This window comes from Numenius arquata, chromosome 8, assembly GCF_964106895.1.
Source record: "Numenius arquata chromosome 8, bNumArq3.hap1.1, whole genome shotgun sequence".
Lineage (NCBI taxonomy): Eukaryota > Metazoa > Chordata > Aves > Charadriiformes > Scolopacidae > Numenius > Numenius arquata.
The window spans coordinates 35,991,014-36,009,015 of NC_133583.1; positions in this window are offsets into that span (position 1 = coordinate 35,991,014).

Below are 18,002 nucleotides of genomic sequence, written 5' to 3' on the forward strand. Positions count from 1 at the left end.
GGATCTTTTTAGTCTGGAGAAGAGAAGACTGAGGGGGTATCCGATAAATGCCTATAAATACTTACAGGGTGGGTGTCAAGAGGAGGGGGCCAGTCTTTTTTCAGTGGTGCCCCATGACAGGAAAAGAAGAAATGGGCACAAAATTGAGCGTAAGAAGTTCCACCTAAACATGAGGAGTAACTTACTTACTTTGAGGGTGGCAGAGCCCTGGAATAGGCTGCCCAGGGAGGTGGTGGAGTCTCTGTCACTGGAGGCATTCAAAACCCCCCTGGACACATTCCTGTGCAACCTGCTCTAGGTGGACCTGCTTTGGCAAGGGGGGTTGGACTAGATGATCTCCAGAGGTCCCTTCCAACCCCATATTATTCTGTGATTCTGTAATGTTAGTTGTACTAACTTGAATTTGCTATAGCCCGAGGGCATGTACTCAAACTGTAGTTTAGTAAGTGTATGATAACCAGGTTAAGCCATGATATATGGTCGCAGAGGTGTGCAGGGACTGATATGGGACTCAGATGGTATGTCTTAAAATGCTACAGCATTGCCCTAATTTTCTATAGGTAGATTCAATTTATTACCTGAGTTCTAATTTGTATTGCCTACATCTGCTGTCACTAATGATTAACTTAAAATCTGTTTGAAAATGATAGAATTTAGGACTGGTTTGTGTATGATCTTCAGATCATATGAGTATTATTTATTTTATTGTAATATTTCAACATGCAAAGTAAAGTCAGATTTAAAGTAAATGTGTTTTTCTGGTTTGTCTAACTTGTCTAAAATTAGTAATATTAGACTGAGGAAAGTTTTAATACATTCATTTTTTTATTTTGTGTAACATTACAAAAATATTGTGCACCCAGGAACTATTGCTAACATTTGAGGATGAACTGCTGAGGAACATTCTTGAAAGCTGCTTATGTATCTGTCTAAAATGAATGTGAGCCTGATCTCAAGCCTCTTCCAAGAATATCCAGTGCATACAGTAGTTTAATATTTAGTTTATGAGAATAACACAGAAGTCTGAGTAATACTGTATCATCTATTTTAAGAAGTTCTCTGTGATTTTTATTAAGGAGAAATTTTGAATATCAGTGATATTTTGATTTTAAAATCATTTGTTCTTGTCTAAGGAAAATGGAGACAACCAAACCTGTTGGTTCTGCTGTTGCCATTCTGCACAAGACACTCCAGAGATACTATTTGGTCAAAGAATCAAAGGTAAAATATGAATCTTGGACTGGTAAATCACTGAAATTAACCACTGAAATTAAGAAACTAATTATTGCGTTAAGTAATTTTTGGGACCGAAAGAAGTTTCACAAAATGTGTGATGTCTCACCTACATTCAGTTCAACCCATTAAAAATATTGAGAGCCGTATTTCTGAGTTTTTGAGGTTTTATTACTTAATCACAGAGCTAATACAAATCTTTGTGTTGTTAAACACAGCTGCTGTTCTTTGGATATATTCAGGACCTTGCTATTTTTGTGTATTTTAAAATGTCGTCCCAGACACAAACAGATGTAATGACATAAGTATGTCTAGAGAGTCTGTAACATTATTTACTCTACCAACTCATTGCAAAGATGTACCTTACTGTTAATGAGGATGATTTATCTGTTCAGGAACATACTGCATGAATAGTACTTTACAACATAGGTTACTATAGTAACACTTCTGTAGTTTTAGGCTCATATTCCAGTACATCTTATTTTATTTTTCAAGTGCTTTGTGAACATTTTTAAATTAGCTTATCGCTTGGAAATATTTGTGAAGGACTTTTTTACCTCAATATTATTTAATATGGTTGTTACAGCAACAATATATTTCTCTTGGTATTTTACCTATGAAATGAGAGTGGGTGTACCTCAAGCAAATAAGGAGGAAAGAAGAATGTTCGTTTACTTTTATTTCTACACATGTGGCTCCACATAACAACAGTGAGTTTAGCACAAAGAGGGTTTGGGCTGTGCCTTCCTCCTCTTAGGCTTTACACTGATGCATGCAAAATCTTGATCAATAAAATTGATTAACGTACATGATGATGTTGCTGTTGCAGGCTTTGTGGTGAGATAATTAGCCAATATGAGATACTTTGAGACAAACTTAATGTTGAAGGTAGAATACACGTCTCCCTTATTTTGATCCTCTCTTGGTAGGAAGTGGTAGGAAGAGGAGCATAAACAGAGGACTATGAAGTGCCAGAATCTCCCAGTCTCTCGCGTGGGTCTCTAGCACCTTTCAAAAGTTCATATTTAAACCTTTTTGGGGGGCAAAATGAGAGAAATTACTTTGTCAAAGCAGATTCTCAGATCCTTGCTGCATCATATCCGTTTACCAGGCAACAGTGTGTATATGTACAATCCTCCATTCAGTTGATTTAAATATGATTAGATCCTACGATTAAAGTGAATAATTTGTATTTGAGAACAGAAGAGTGACTATATGGATACAAATCTCTTGCCCTCAGATTCATGCAATTATGGAATGGTATGTGTTGGTATGGAAATCTAGCTTATATTAGCAGGTGTTTCAAATAATTTCATTGTTGATACTTATGTTGGTCAACTTCAAATGCGTGGTTCAAATTAAAATTATCATTACAATAAAAGTATCAGTCAGTGCCCCTCCATGCTTTAAGGAACAGTGTTACAGCCTGATGTCATATTAGGCAGAATTTAGATTACTTGTTTTGGGTAATGAATAAGCATCTTCTATGTTTATCAGTAGTTACATACTCTTTAATTAAAATGAACAGAACAGGAATATTAAGCACATAGTATTTCTTAGACTCAGAGGTATAATAAAATGTTGCAATAATTACTTCTAATGTATATCAGAGTATTACAAACTAAGTTTTTGGATCTCTTACCCTGAGAATTAATCACTGCTAGTTAATTGAATTTGTGATCTGACAAATCCCTATCTTCACCATCAAACAGTCTCTAAATGAATACTGAAATTCTGCTAAAATTTAACTTCTCATACCAGTAAATGGCACAAGTTTCTATTCCCTCTATCTCTGCTGAGCAAAGTGGTTATTGAAAGTTGCAATAATTCAAGTTTTATAAGACTGTACAAAGAATCTTTTTTATTAAAACGAAGCATATAGCTGAGAGAGAACATTTTATATAAAACTAAAAAGGTGTCTAGCAGTAACAGATAGCTGCATGTAAGATAAGGTGAAAGTGGTGTAGTAAAATTTGTTTACTACAAAAACCGTAACTGGTTTGTGTTGTTTTTAAATGGGCTGTGAATTATGTATTTACCTATTGTGAAAATAAGTTCAAAATTTAATAACACAGTAAACAATAATTCAGGATAAACCATTCATGGACAGATCTAGAGTTAGTATGAATTACTGCAGTGCTGTGATGTCACCTGAGGAGCAGCCCCATGAATCTTTGCTAATTGGGTAAGCTTTCAGGTGTTCCTGAAAACACTGCTTTGGGTCTTCATAAATGAGTAATTTTGTGTAAACTTTCCCTCAGCTTTGGTGCTCCAAAAGTAAACACATAAATATTGGGATTATTTTTGGAAAATGGATTAGCACTTTTAAAAAAGAAAATATGTACACTCAGATACACTTCTAGTTTATGATTTTTCAAGAATATGCTACTGTTTTCTGATAATGAGATGCATACATTGAAAATCTGCCTGTGACATGTCCGACAGGAAAGAGATTTTTAAGAAGGTGGAAAGCATCTAGGGCTCACTTCTGCATGATGCTCACTTGTTTATCTATAAAACTGTGCCTTTAATTATATTCCTCCATCAGGAAAGAGATGTGATAGCCTCTGGGATCAAGCACAAGGATCTTGGAGAAGTTCTGGTGTTAATTTTAGTGGAACTACATTTGAGGACATTTTGTCAAAATGCTAATGTCTATCTCTGTTCAGATTTAATGGTATGCAGCAAAGCGGACAAACACTTCAAATGTACCTGTTTCTTTGGAAGTTGAAGCTTCTGCTTTATTTTGAAAGAATAATACGCAATGAAAACATTGCATTGATTGTTTTCTCATTTTGCTGTAAAAACAGGCTTTTTAGCTTTGGAGAGAGTTGTGTTTTTTTTTTTTCCTACTCCTTTATATTCTAACACTTCTGTTAAACTGTGTTGACTATGCAGGTCCCAGGCTACAGCCAAGTCCGTATTGTTCAATGTCAATCAGTTAGAACCAAGAAGTCATTTGTAGATCATTCTGGATCCCCATCTCTTCTAAACTCAACCCACTCATCTTCAATGTTCCTTGTAGGAAAAGTATAGAAAATAGTGGACTTTACCACGAACTTATTTTTAATGCCTGAACTAGAGGATGTGGATTCAATTTATCTGAAGTATTTCCTGGATATTGACTGCTGTGCATTCTAGAACCCGGTTGACTACTCAGTTACAGTTGGCTTCCTAGGGCATTTTTACAATCCATGTTGACCTTTTCTCTCAAAAGCAAGGTCTAGTGAAATCAGCATATCTATCTGTATAAGCTGCATGGACTCCCTGAGTTTGAGTGAGCAGGCAAAGACTTGATACTTTGATCCAGAGAACTCCTGCTAGAAATGTTATTCTGTTATGGGTGGCTTTCATTATATTTCAGTAAATGTCTGACTTCTAATGAAGTATGTTATAATATATGTTCACTTGATATTCTGTGAAAACCTCCACTTTTTCATAGGAAGAATTTAAATGTTTAAAGTGCAGCATAATAAGCATTTGTATGGCAAACCTTTTTCGTGGGGATTTGTCATACCAAATGTTTAATTAAATTGAGGTGAAATAGTGTTATTCATGCGAACCAGTTTTGTTAAAGTAATTAAACTGTTTCAAAAAGATTTCTCTGCACTTCCTTTCCACATCGAGAACAGATTTACATGGGAATTCTTCAGCAAAGAGTGGGCTCAATTTCTAGAGGCCACTAATAATATGACTTTGTCCCCTACCCTGGAAGCTGGAAAAACTAATTTCAACTGTGTAAGTGCTCAATGAATGGCAGTTACTGACGATGGTTTGTTTAAAGGAAAGAAAAAGAGAAAGAGAAGACAAATAGGATAACATAGGAAAACAAACTATGCTTTCCTAAGTACAAAGATGGTGTCAAATCTTCCTCTCTGACTTCATTTTGAGAGACTGCTAAGCAACTGGCTGCTTGCTACCTTCCCTGGGTAACATTTCATTTGAAGATTAGCACCTTCAAGCTCTGAGGCTGTATCACTTCTTTTGCTGGGCAGCGAGACATCATGTAAGCTGAAGCTGACTGTGGTGTGAACTACTGTCATTCCAGCAGCCATTCCTGTTCTTAAGTGATTTCTGCTCTTTAGCAGCAATACTGAAGTAAACTGCACTATATGTACCCCTGCTGCCCAAAGGAGATTTTATAAACAGTCTCCTCTTTTCTTTAAGGTTTCAAGCTACTACTACATTAATGGGAGGCCATGCCAGGCTCTCACAGTGCCTATTTTCCTTCCCTTTTTGACATGACCGTTTCTTAACAGAAATATGAGAAAATACATGCACAAAAAGTATGTGTGTTTCAGGTTTCCCTCTTACCTTCTCTTGTTTTCTAATCCTCTCTGTGAGGATCAGGCATTCCTTTCCAGTTTTCTTGCTGGGGAACCTAGCAAGCAGGTTGGCATATATTTCAGTGACAGAGGAAAGCACTAGTTTATGCAGTGGAGATATAATTGATTCCACAATATTGTCTTCTGAAAGAGAAAGCCTAGTGATTTAGTAGGATGACTTTACATTACTGTAGCAAAAGCTGCAAATACTGTTCAGTATAAAGTAAAAGCATTTTGTTCCTGTGAAATGGCACTCAGCAATGGACACAAGCTTTTTTGTAGATCTGAAAAGTCTGGATACATATTTTTTCAGTTCATATTAAAAAAAAAAAAAATTAAAAAAAAAAGAATTTTCACCACCACTGAGTGTTTCTCAGTTGAATCCATGCAATGTTTAACCTTACTGGCTATTTCCAAATGCAACATTGTAAATGTGTCTCTGCTTTGGCTTTAGGTAACTTAAACATTAAATGCATGCACTACAGGAAGAAAAAATACATTCCCTTTAACTGGCTATGAAAAAGCAAAAATCTGTTGTGTTTTATTCTAGTCGCTGCCAGAAACAACCACGCCACTGACAGCCTAATCACTAACTACGTATCCCCCTTACCTGCCCTGCCTGTCTGACCGTTAGCTCATGTGGGCACGTGTTTGCTAAATCAGTCCAGTGATCTGTCTGACATCAGGGGGAGGGTTTACAACTGCCCATTAGGAAGGTAGCCCACAATTAGATTGGATTAAATTTAGTGTGAAGCTGCAGTCTTGGTCTGTGTTATAGCAATGTATTCTGCCTCAACAAGCAGAATAATTTGCTTGACACTGCAATAAATGAAATTTACAGGTGCTGTTCTGTAGGTAAAACTTAATTATTCAGGTTTTGTGGTAAGTGTAAGTTTAATGAAATTTGGGTGCGTATAGCTTGTTGAAGATAAATACGAAAGCTTCCTAAGGAATTAGAAACTGTCAAATTGTCACAACACTGACTTTGCTGTTAAAGTATGTATTAAGATATCAGGAAAAATGTTTCGCATATGGAAAACCTGGCTCTATTCAGTGTTCTGTGCAGAACTGATGCAAAGTATCAGCTGGTGGGGCTGCAAAGGCAAGGAAAGAAGAAACAGCACCTTTTGAAGAAATGTGTTGGTTATCTGGAGTCTTTATGGCTCATTTTATCATTCTTTTACTTTTCTAAAAGGTTGAGACTTCTGCTTTTTTGGCAAATGGAGTAGGTGAAAATAAAACTACCTCCATGTTTGTGTGTATGACTGTATTGCATCCAGTTTTATCATGAAAGAGTAAATTATTTTCCTGGAAAGCCATATGTCAGTCAGCTGTGAGAGAAACTATTATGTTGTTGTGGCTTAGGCCAAATTGACCTATGATGGCAACAGTTGCTCTCCCTCCCAGGAGAAGAGGAGGAGAGATAAAGAGATTTATGAGTTTAGAAGGAGCTAACTACTTTAATGAAATATTAGTAAAAAATGAAAAGGAAATAATGAAATAGATACAATGTATACAAAACCGTATCAAGCTCCCAGGATGATGTCACCAGCAGGCACTGGGGAAGTCCCAGACTGGACTCAGTGGCGGATGGGAACTGGATTCCAGCTCTGGAGTCAGGAACACACGGATCGGGATCAAAGGCAGATGAACAGACATGGTTTTCTTTGGATGTTAGCCATTGAAGAAAGAGAGATGACCCTTTGATCCCTCAGCTTTTATACTGAGCATGGGGCAGATGGGACGGAATACCCCAGTTGGTCAGTTTTGGGTCACCTGTCCTGTCTGCTCCTCCCTGCAGGTGGGACCCCTCTACGCTCTTCCACCTCTGACTCTCCAATGGGGCAAATAACAAAGTGAGCTGACCTTGGTTGTTATAGCAATAAGTATAAGCAAGAGCCTCTCTGCACACCATTCCTCGGCATGGAGCACAAACATTGGTCTTATCACTCTAGAAGCGAACAGTTTCTGCACAATATGCTGTTAATTTCAGAGAGTTAGAAGAGGCCTAGCTAAGAAGTAAAATTACTGAACAGAAAGTTGTTTCTGTTTTACCTCAAACCATGACGTGTAAATCTTGAAAATATTTTGTTTATAAAACAAAATATTGATGTATAGGGATTGAAAATCAAACCCCCCAAAACTGTGAAGAGCATGGAAAATTCTGGACTCAGCACGTATTGGCAGTTTAAGTTTGAATAGATGCGCATCCAAAAAGTGTGGACAATTGTCTGCCTGTAAGAGGTGTGTTTTTGAAAGACTTGTGAAAGTCTGTAAGTCTTGCATGAATACATTTTTAGTATCTTTGCTTATGATCAGAAGAGAAAATAATACTGGCTCTGTTCTAAAAACTATGATTCAGAAGTGGACAGACATTTCAGGGGTGTAAATTCAGTGCAGTGGTAAAATATGTTATGACTTTTCCCTTTATTTGTTTTTCTGCTTGTTTTTTTTTTCCTGAAGAGGTTTGTTCTCTTACTGTGCAGAAGCTTCTTTGTACAGCAGGGAAGAGAGCAGCGAAGCAGCTCTTGAGTTGCTTCACCATCTGTTTCTCAGGTCTTTGTTCAATGTCCTTGATTGGAAGCTCATAAACAATGTTGTCTTCTGGACACAGGTGAGGATATTGAGGCCCTTCCTATTATGTCGCTGTTGCTTTGCACTTCTAATGTGTTTGCCATTTTTATCGGGAAATTATTCCTCAGCAGAAGCAGAAATTCACTAGCATAAACTGCGTAAGAAAGAACAAGGGTTGTTGAAGTCTGAATAAAAAGTTTATGCACGTTTGTTTTAAATTCCTACTAAGGTCAATTGTGTCATATTTTATGTTAAAGAAGAAAAGGGCTTGGAGTTTTTAAATACATTATTTACATTTAGCCTGTTTGGCCAGTCTCAAAAATATCCTAAGTGTCTTGCAGACAAATACGAATTTTAAAACTTTATCTTTTAATACAATGTGTAAACTTTGTCTTTATTGCCTTGCATTTTTAGAAATTTCTTTAGGAGTTCTTTAATATCTTCAGACTTTTCTTTTTTACAAATTGGAATAATCCTTTGTATGTAAGGAAAGACAACATTCAAATTATTGTTTGGTCTAAGGCAAAAATATGCCTGGTAATATCATGATGTTCTAATTTGGCATTAGTTCAACACAGAAGATAGAATTTGCTACTAATTCTAGGCAAGAGTTCATTTTTATTTCAGTTCAAAATAATATGCAATGTATTAAGCTTCTATGGCTTATTCTACATCCTTTTCTAACAGTTGTGCTTGTGCTGTGCTGTGTACACTTAAAAGTTCTGCTGAAGATGTTTTAGAAGTCTTTGCTGGATCATACAACAGCTGTTCGTAAGGGGATGCATAAGCACAGGGGGGCAATGCTGCAGTTCAAAACATGAAGAAGATAAAAGTAAACAAAATCATACCAAAAAAGAATCCATTGTTGGATAGTCTGAAGCAGAATAGAAGTGTTCAAAGGCACAGATGATGAGAACCTATAGAGACTCTTCCCCAGTGGCTGTTGATTAGATATGGTATGACTTTGTGGAAAATTTTGCAGTAGTCTGTTGAAGAGTTCTGATGTCTTTGTAGCACTGATTATCAAAACATGGGAAGGATGGTATCAGGTGGCTTAAAAGGGTTAGAGACATCCTTCTGTGCACAATACTCATGATTACAAAAAGGTATGTTCTCTTTTTCAGCAAGTAGATTTCTACTTAGAAACCTCATTGCATAAGGAATGATGAAATGTAGGAAGCACATCTGTTCTGTCCTGCTTTGTTTTCACTTGAGTCTAAGTTATGTTTATTAGATTCTTTCTCTGTGTCTTGAGAACTGAAGCATAAATTGAGCTGACTGTATTATCCTTCGAAATCCTGTGAAAGGAGATGTAAAATAAATTCAGGTGTCATTGGCACAGCAAGAGATATTAGAGATGAAAAGCTGGCATCCTTTGTACAATGCTGATGCCATGGAAATAATCAGTTTGCCTGATAAAGTTTATAAGCAAGAGAGGAAATTAAACTCAAACCTGTTCAATATGATGGACCTTTCTCAAAATCCCAGGTTCCTGGGTATGTTGACAGGAGATATTTAACAAAATAAACTAGTAAACAAGTAGCACAGAAGTCCAAAGGCTATTGAGGGTGTAAAAGTTTAATTTTGGGGTGGAAGGGGGTGGAAAGAATCTCTGGCAGACAGACCAAATCACAGAATTGTTTTGGTTGGAAGGGACCCATAAAGATCACCCTCACACTAAAGAATTCCTTACGTCTAATGTAAATCTCCCCTCTTTCAGTTTAAAACCATTACCCCTTGTCCTATCGCTACACTCCTTGATAGAGTCCATCCCCATCTCTCCTGTAGGCCCCCTTTAAGTACTGGAAGGCTGCTCTAAGGTCTGCCCGGAGCCTTCTCCAGGCTGAACAACGCTCTCTCTCTCAGCCTGTCTTCATAGGAGAGGTGCTCCAGCCCTCTAATCATCTTTGTGGCCCTCCTCTGGACTCGCTCCAATGGATCCATGTTCTTCTTATGTTGAGGTCCCCAGATCTGGACGTAGTACTCTAGAGGGGCAGAATCACTGCCCTTGACCTGCTGGCCACACTACTTTTGATGCAACCCAGGATATGGTTGGCTTTCTGGTTTGCAAGCTCACAATGCTGGCTCATGTTGAGCTTCTCCACCCAGCCTGTATTTGCACTTGGGATTGCCCTGACCCACATGCAAGACAAGTCCAGGCAGATGATGTCAATTGCTCTTCCCTTACCCACCAATGCTGTAATCACATTGTAGAAGGCTGCCAAATTTGTCAGATGTGATTTGCCCTTAATGAAGCCATGTTGGCTGTCACCAATCACCTTATTTTTCATGTGTCTTAGCAGAGTTTCTAGGAGGATCTGCTCTATGATCCTGCTGGGCATACAGGTGAGACTGCCTGTAGTTCCTCAGGTCTTCCTTTTTTCCCTTTTTAAAAATGAGCATTATGTTTACCTTTTTCCAGACAGAGGGAACTTCACTGGACTGCCATGACTTCTCAGATATGATGGATAGTGGCTCAGCAACTTCATGCAGTGGTTCCCTCAGAACCCACAGATGTATTTCATCAGGTCCCATGGACTTGTGCACCTTCAGGTTCCTCAGCTGGTCTCAAATCTGATCTTCTCCTATAGTGGGTGGTACTACTGTATGCTTCATCCTTTGATATATGTTGCTTTGAACTATTTAATTCTGTTCTGCTGGGGCATTAGGTTGATTCTGCTTTGCTGTTATTAGGATATGCCAGTTATTTCATTAACTGACTTCATTAAATGCCTGGAGACATCCTGTATCATTTAATGAAGTCAAACATAGCAAATCTCTCTTATAGCTGTAAAAAGCAAGTGTAGTTAAGAAAAATATTTGCATACTGTAATTGTTGGAGAACATTAGAACAAAGCATTCAAAGAACAGACCCTAATAGTTTTTGGACCAGAGATTTAAATTGTAGTTCTGATGCTGAAACACTGAGTAGCCTTATGAGAAGCGAGGAAAAAAAGAAATATTATTGCTTTTATAGTCTTCTGCATATATAACATTCAGCTTTGTTTAATACTAATATTTTTCAGCTGCCATTTGTGGATTTAGTTGACTAAGTTCTATGAATATTAGTGAGTCGTGCACCTAAATCTACTTAAAATATCTAAGCTTTTATTTACTATGCAGCTATTTAAACTAAGGTCCAGAAAGAACACCAGGGTCACATCCAGACTGCATTGATTCAGCCTTCTGTCCTTCCAAGGCAGCTTAAATAAAATTTCCCATTATTTACCTGAGAACAAATTAATTGACATACTTGCATTCTTATCGTGTGGCGTATGCATAGTATCAGCAGAATAGAAGCAGAGCACATGCACACATAGCTTACTGACCACATGCTCACTGTAGATGAACTCTAAACAGATTTATTTTTAATTTCCCCCCTTCCCCCCCCATAGATGGATTTATAATGTTCTCAAAGAGCAGAAATGAGTATATAGAATCAGGAGAAGTCCCCAGAGCATAAAGAAAATTATTTTAAGACTAACTAGCTTATCTTCGTAGTACAGCGGCTTTTGCCATGTGACTTTGATTCGGAGAATGAATGGTTAAACGTAGTTAGTGTAGATTTAGTACAGCTTGGCAAAAAACAGAGCTCGGAGCCCAGCATTCCAAGATAAGGAACTGGCTTTGTGTATAAGATAGTAGGAACAGCCTGCATGCTAAGGAGGAACCCAATTGTCTGGGTGAAGTGTCCATCTGGTCGGGACCAGTTTCACAGTTTGGGGTCCAGCCAGCTCAGCATTCTAAGCCAAAGGTAAAAGTACATGGTGAAGAAGACTATGAGCCTTCCTCCAGAAGACCCCAGCCCACGACCACTGGGCGACAGTATGCATGCGGCAAGGGGAGGAGATTTATGACAATGAGTTCCTAGAAATAATTAGGATAGTAATGCCTTTTCTTAGAATTAATTATAATAACCCAGCCCATATATTGAATAGGTATGCTTTCTATCATAAATAGATGCTTGTTTTACGACCCAGCAGGCAAGTTTGGAGGAGCAATCCCCCTTGCACCCAGCGCTGCAATAAACATACCTGCTTTATAACTCTCGGGGAGTTGTAGAGTCTGTTTCCGCACCTCAACTTTCTGTATAAAGAATTCTCAGGAACTGGTATAGCACAGTTAGTACTTACATAGGGAAGATTCTGTTTAGCAAAACAACTACAGTATCAGAGAGGGAACAAGGAGTGTGTACAAGGAGAACTGCAAAACTTTATCACCATAACAGAGAGTTTGTTCTCACCACAATTGTTTAATTAACACAAGAGAGAGTCCTTGGGAAGACACATGAATTAATCTGTTTAGATATTAATATTTCTTCCTTACAATAATGATTTTAAAAAATTGCAGTAATACATGAATGGGCCTCAAAACAGACTATAATGCAACTGGAAGTTAGAAAATTGGGCTTTTTATGATAAATGATCAAATTTTCTCCAGTTCTTCAGTTTGGCTCAGTTGGAAAGGAGTTAGAGTTGACTAAATAACTGGAGTCCATCCTCCCATCTTGCTCAAGGCTCTTTAGTTAAGTCACTTGGGTGAATTCACCCCAATAAAAAGAATACAAAACATTTACTTGTTAAATCTGAAGCTCTGAAGTGGTCAGGCAGTTGGACTAGATGATCGTTGTAGGTCCCTTCCAACTGAATTATTCCCTCTCTTTGACTCTTTAAAGGTCAATAATGACTTAGGTGTTGAACATGGACCCTGCTGGCCTTCTATACAGTTGCACTTCTTTCAAAGATTAATGGTCTTTGATCAGTGATTAAACTACAGCTCAAATGGGAAGGTTTGGTGCTACATAGAACACACAACTTTGCTTTAAAAAAAAAAAAGAATCAACAATTTGGTGCAAGAAAATCATTGCTCTGGGAATACAGCGTTCCTAACATGGCATTCTGCACAAGCTAAGTTTGTGTATCTAAATCTGTATTTGAAAGAGAATGGCTCATTTTGAAAAAGCTATGAAGAAACTGAATTGCTGGGTGGATGATGTGAAAAAGATAAGGTACTGACAACTCTTCTCATTGTTAGTCTTTAAGGATTTTACCTGGGACAAATTTCTCTTGCTGTTGTGACAACTACACCCAATAGAGCTGTTAGATAACATGGGAATAATGTTTTCCTGCATTTGGCTTTCTCTGACTTCTTGCCCTTGCAGAAAGTGGTGTCAGATAAAAATAATCTTGTAGCAGACTTAATGTTTAGCCTAGAATTCTTATTGTACAATATATATACAAATTAGCATAACAATTGATAATGGCCGAACATATTTAGTTGTCTTGAACTACTTCTAGAGAATTTATATTGGGAGCTATGTTTCCACAAACAAGGATGATGTCTACATCTCAATTTTTACAGCCTTACAGCTGCTCTTCGCTAGTGTTTGCAGTTTGAGGTGAATCTTGTTCACATTTGCACATTTCTTCTGATAAATTTGAACAGTGCATTTGCTTCTCTTCCTGTGATTGAATTGTTGAACATTTCTTAAGTAATTTCTATGTCAGGCCACCTCTTCATTCAGTTTTCACTGCCAACTACCCACTGACAAAGTGGTTCATTTCCATTTGCATTATTGTTTGCTACATATTTTCTGCCTTGTTTCCCTTATTGTTGGCTGCTTATCTGCTGTGACTGAATCTTTTATCGTTTCTCAACAATCCTCAGTTCTTTCCTAGGCTCTCCATTCTTCAACAAAGTTTGTAATAATAGTGTATAGAACGATGTCATCTTAGATCACATTCTTTCTTTCATGTTACTATTTTTATACTTGTCCCTTGATCCTGTATTGATCACTTTTATAGGATCTGGGTTTTTTAAAAACAACCTAATACATTTTCTTGTCTTGTTTTCTCATCTTTAACTCTAGCAGATCCTCTTGTGATTTACTTATGCATTTTCTAAGACAGGAGAATTTGAATGAAATAAAATTTGAACTAGTCGTTGCATTCTCCTTCCACCTTCCATTCTCCACAAGGTTACTTTGTTACTTGCATTTTGTTCTTCACTTCTCACTTGTTACCTGCCTCTCCTGCCGATATTCACATACCTACTCTGTAAAGGTACCTTTGTTGGCCCAGAGCTGCATTCAGATCCTGCCCTTTTGTACACAGCATTTCAAAATGCAATCTTTCTTATTATGTATACTGCTGAATATTTCTGTGTAAGTTGACGTTTCCTTTCATTTTAACCTGTAACTACCTCTCTCTGATAATCAGATTTTATATTCTTCAATCAATAAAAGTAAATTAATCTTCCTGGTTTGTCATTTTACCGTGTCTTCTCTTTGAGATTACTCTGTCTGTTTTTGTCTTTTTCTTCATGCCCATATTTTCATCCACTATTACCCCTCAGTAAAATTACCTTAGCACAGTCCTGCAGCTCCTTCTTTGAGCCTCCGCATGTAATGCACTTGCTGAACTCAATTTTGAAGTCATTGTCACTGCTGACCTCAGCAGCGTAGCACAGCGCTTGGTATCCAAAAAGGCCTTCTGAGTCTTGTTTGTGATCTGAGGCAAAATTTAAAGTAAACCTGTCCTTACGTTTAATGTTTTCATGATGTTATTTATTGTTAGCCTTTTTCCAGAAGTTATATAGCAAAAAAGCTTCTATTTGCCAAATGCCACTTCTAGCCATTATGATTGAACTCCAGTAAATATTTGTCCAATTTACAGCTTTGCTACTGCCAGAGATTAATAGAACTTTTCTGGTGCAGAGATGAAACTTCTGGTATGTTCATATGTTCTCAAACAAGTTACAGGTTGTTAACTGAGGCACATTATTCTACCCCCTATGTGTGCTCCTTGCTCATTGCCAATACAAAATAAACTGCATTTACTTAAAGCATCAGGAACAAGCCATGGTAATGATCACAAGAACTTTCAAGAGCAGCAGCTTAATCTCTCATCAGCTTTGAAGTTAACCCTACTTTGAGATGAGGCTGCGCTAGATGATCTCCAGGTCCAGGGTTGTGATCCTGGGTTTTGCCTTGCTTCCTCCTCACAGGATCCTGAACTCAACCAACTTATGACCATTTTGTCAGAATCTCCTCCAGCCAAACAATGCCAAATGTCCTGATACTCAGCAGTAACTAGACGAGTCATCTCCAAGGGGTGTTTTCTAACTATATCAACAGATTTTTCATATGAATCACTAATATTGAAGTGTGTGTCACAGGTACCATACCTATAAGGAAACACAGACTTCATCTAAACTTAAATATTTATTTGAAGGTTTTGTTTATTTAAAATGGCTCATATCTTATGTTTTTCTGCAAACTATTCTCATCTGAATCCCTCAATATGTAGAGTTTTAGAAATAATCTCTATGGACTAGTGCTTGTCAGCATTTTTGGCATTAGTTCATGAAGACGGTCCCTGGACTCAATGAATTCTTACAAACAGAGGACAAAAATGTGCATTACAATAGGAAGTCTTCACCTTGGAGAGAATTTGCATTACTGTTCTTTGTAAGCAATGGGTGTATTATTGTCAGGCAATTTCAATAACATAATGGATATATTGTAATGACTAGCAACTACTGATGTAGCAAGTCGTTACCAGAGCATTGTGTTTCTATGTGTGTGTATTTGAATATATCATAGTTTTTGAAGAGTGATCTATTACTGACCTTGAGCAAAGATATGTGCATGATTAGCCTGCGCTAATAAAACCTAGTTATCAGCAAACTACAGCTTGAAGGATGTAACAGAGGTCACCAAAAATGTGCAAATGCAAAATGATAGTATAGCTCTTGAAAGTACAAACAAAGCATGATACTAGAGGTATCAGAGCTATAAACAACTCACCAATGGTCATTAAATTAGTGCAACCTTGAGAGCTGTTAAAACCAGTTTTAGGGATAGTAGAGAAAACAAAGAGCAAGTATCCATCACATTAAAATACATAACCATATACAGTAAACTCATGTATAACATACAATTGTGGACCAATGAGAAGGGAGCTAGTAAGTGCCCTGTGTTAAAAAAAATATGTAAAAATGACCCCAAGCACACCTAAGAGCAAGGTGGAATAAATTATCAACATCATACTCCTGGCAAAGAACGTGGGATGTTGACAAATTGTTGTAACCCCCCATTCCTCTTTCTCCTTGTGGGAAGCCCAACACCATAAGCTGTGAACCTAGGGCAGCATGGAAAGAAGAGCAAAGAAAGAAGAGAAGCATAGAAACCTAGAGTGAGCAGAGGAGTACCAGAGAAAGAAGTATGTATTAGAAAGCTTGTGTCAGTTTTAACTGTCTTTATTAAGAACAAGATGCATAACTGGACTAATAATAACCCTTCAGTTAAACTTGCAAGACTTTAATTAGACTAATCATAGATTCCTACTTTCACTTAGAAGGTATGTTTCTGTAGCCTACATAAATTGCATTGAGTGTTTCGTATGATACCGCCTGCCCATGAGGGTTGGATTTTAAATTTGGAAGCAGCAATGCATGATAAAGACGTCAGTTGTTGCAATGGTTCTTTAGCCCAAGTTCTGTATAAGTTTTTAGACACCTATTTCCAAGAACATCTCGTGAGACTTGGCTGTCTTTCAAAGCACTCAAAAATATTCCCCAAGATGAACAAAGAAAGAAGTGAAAAATTTCTCTTTAATCCTTTGTACAGAAAGATGGGATTTTGTTATGGTAGTTTATCACGGGGAAAAGGATGCATCTGATGAATTTTTCCTATTTAGACAAGGTGATCAATTTTTTTATGATGCTCCATTCACAGGAGCATTTACTGAAGTGGATTGAATTAGGAAAGAGATATGATTGGGTTTTGAACTGGATTGTATTCACAGTAAATAAAATAATTCCTGTTAGGCTCCTGTAGCGGCAGATGCTATTTTGACAAGCTTAGTGTTAGTGACTAAAAAGCATAGAAAGATCCATACAAACTGCACTTTCAGGGGGACACTGTGTTACTGACTGACAACTGTCATTTAGGATTTTGCCCTAGAATATTATTTTAAAGAATGATGCTGTAAACTGAAAAGAGAAGTGCTGAATTATTATTACCTGAAACCTTTTCACCCGATAGCGATTACTCTGTCATTCAAGTGGATGTTGTCTGATCTAAGATTCTATGGTTAGGTAAGGTAGGCAAGAAGTTTGTTGATAATAAAAGGTCTGTGTACAAAAGTGCTATTTGCTTCTGGGTGACATTATGGGTTACAAGAAAACGTGTAGCCTGACAAAATTTGCAGATTGGGCAAATCATCCACTTGGTACAACCGTAACTTCCTTTAGAATAGGACAGTGATATAGTTTGAGATGGAGAGCTAGAAAAAATAGCATAAGTTGCTCAGAATATTTCTCATAAAGGTCAATGTTATTTAAGATGAGAATCCAAGGTGATATTTGTTGCTTCTGCTATTAAAAACAATCTGTTGTATTAGTTTTAAAGTTTCTGTGCTTTTGTGTGTAGTCTTAGCAGCGTTTTGAGATGTTTAAAGACTAGGAAGAATAGTGGATTTATAAATGGTAGAGGATTAAGCTTTTTGTGCTGTAGTAACCTGGAAAGGTTCTGTAAATTAATATGTTTAATTTATATTTCAAATAAAGGCTGAAATGCTACTTTTTCTGTCTCCTAAGCAAGCTTCAAGGGTTTAATCTGGGAGGCTGAACACTCTCCTTGTAAAGGTTGTGCTGTATGAGTTTTTCTGTCCTAAATTGTCTCAGTATATAACATTTGAGCATGACAAATACTCTCCAAGAATTTATGTGATTAAATTTGTACCAGTCTGGAAAGAATCACAAGCTGTATATAAATGAAGTCTCAGCTTTCTGTCTTCTACAGTCAATCCCATTATGTGTATAACAAATACCTAAATAAGGAGAAACCTGTAATGTTCAATAGATTCT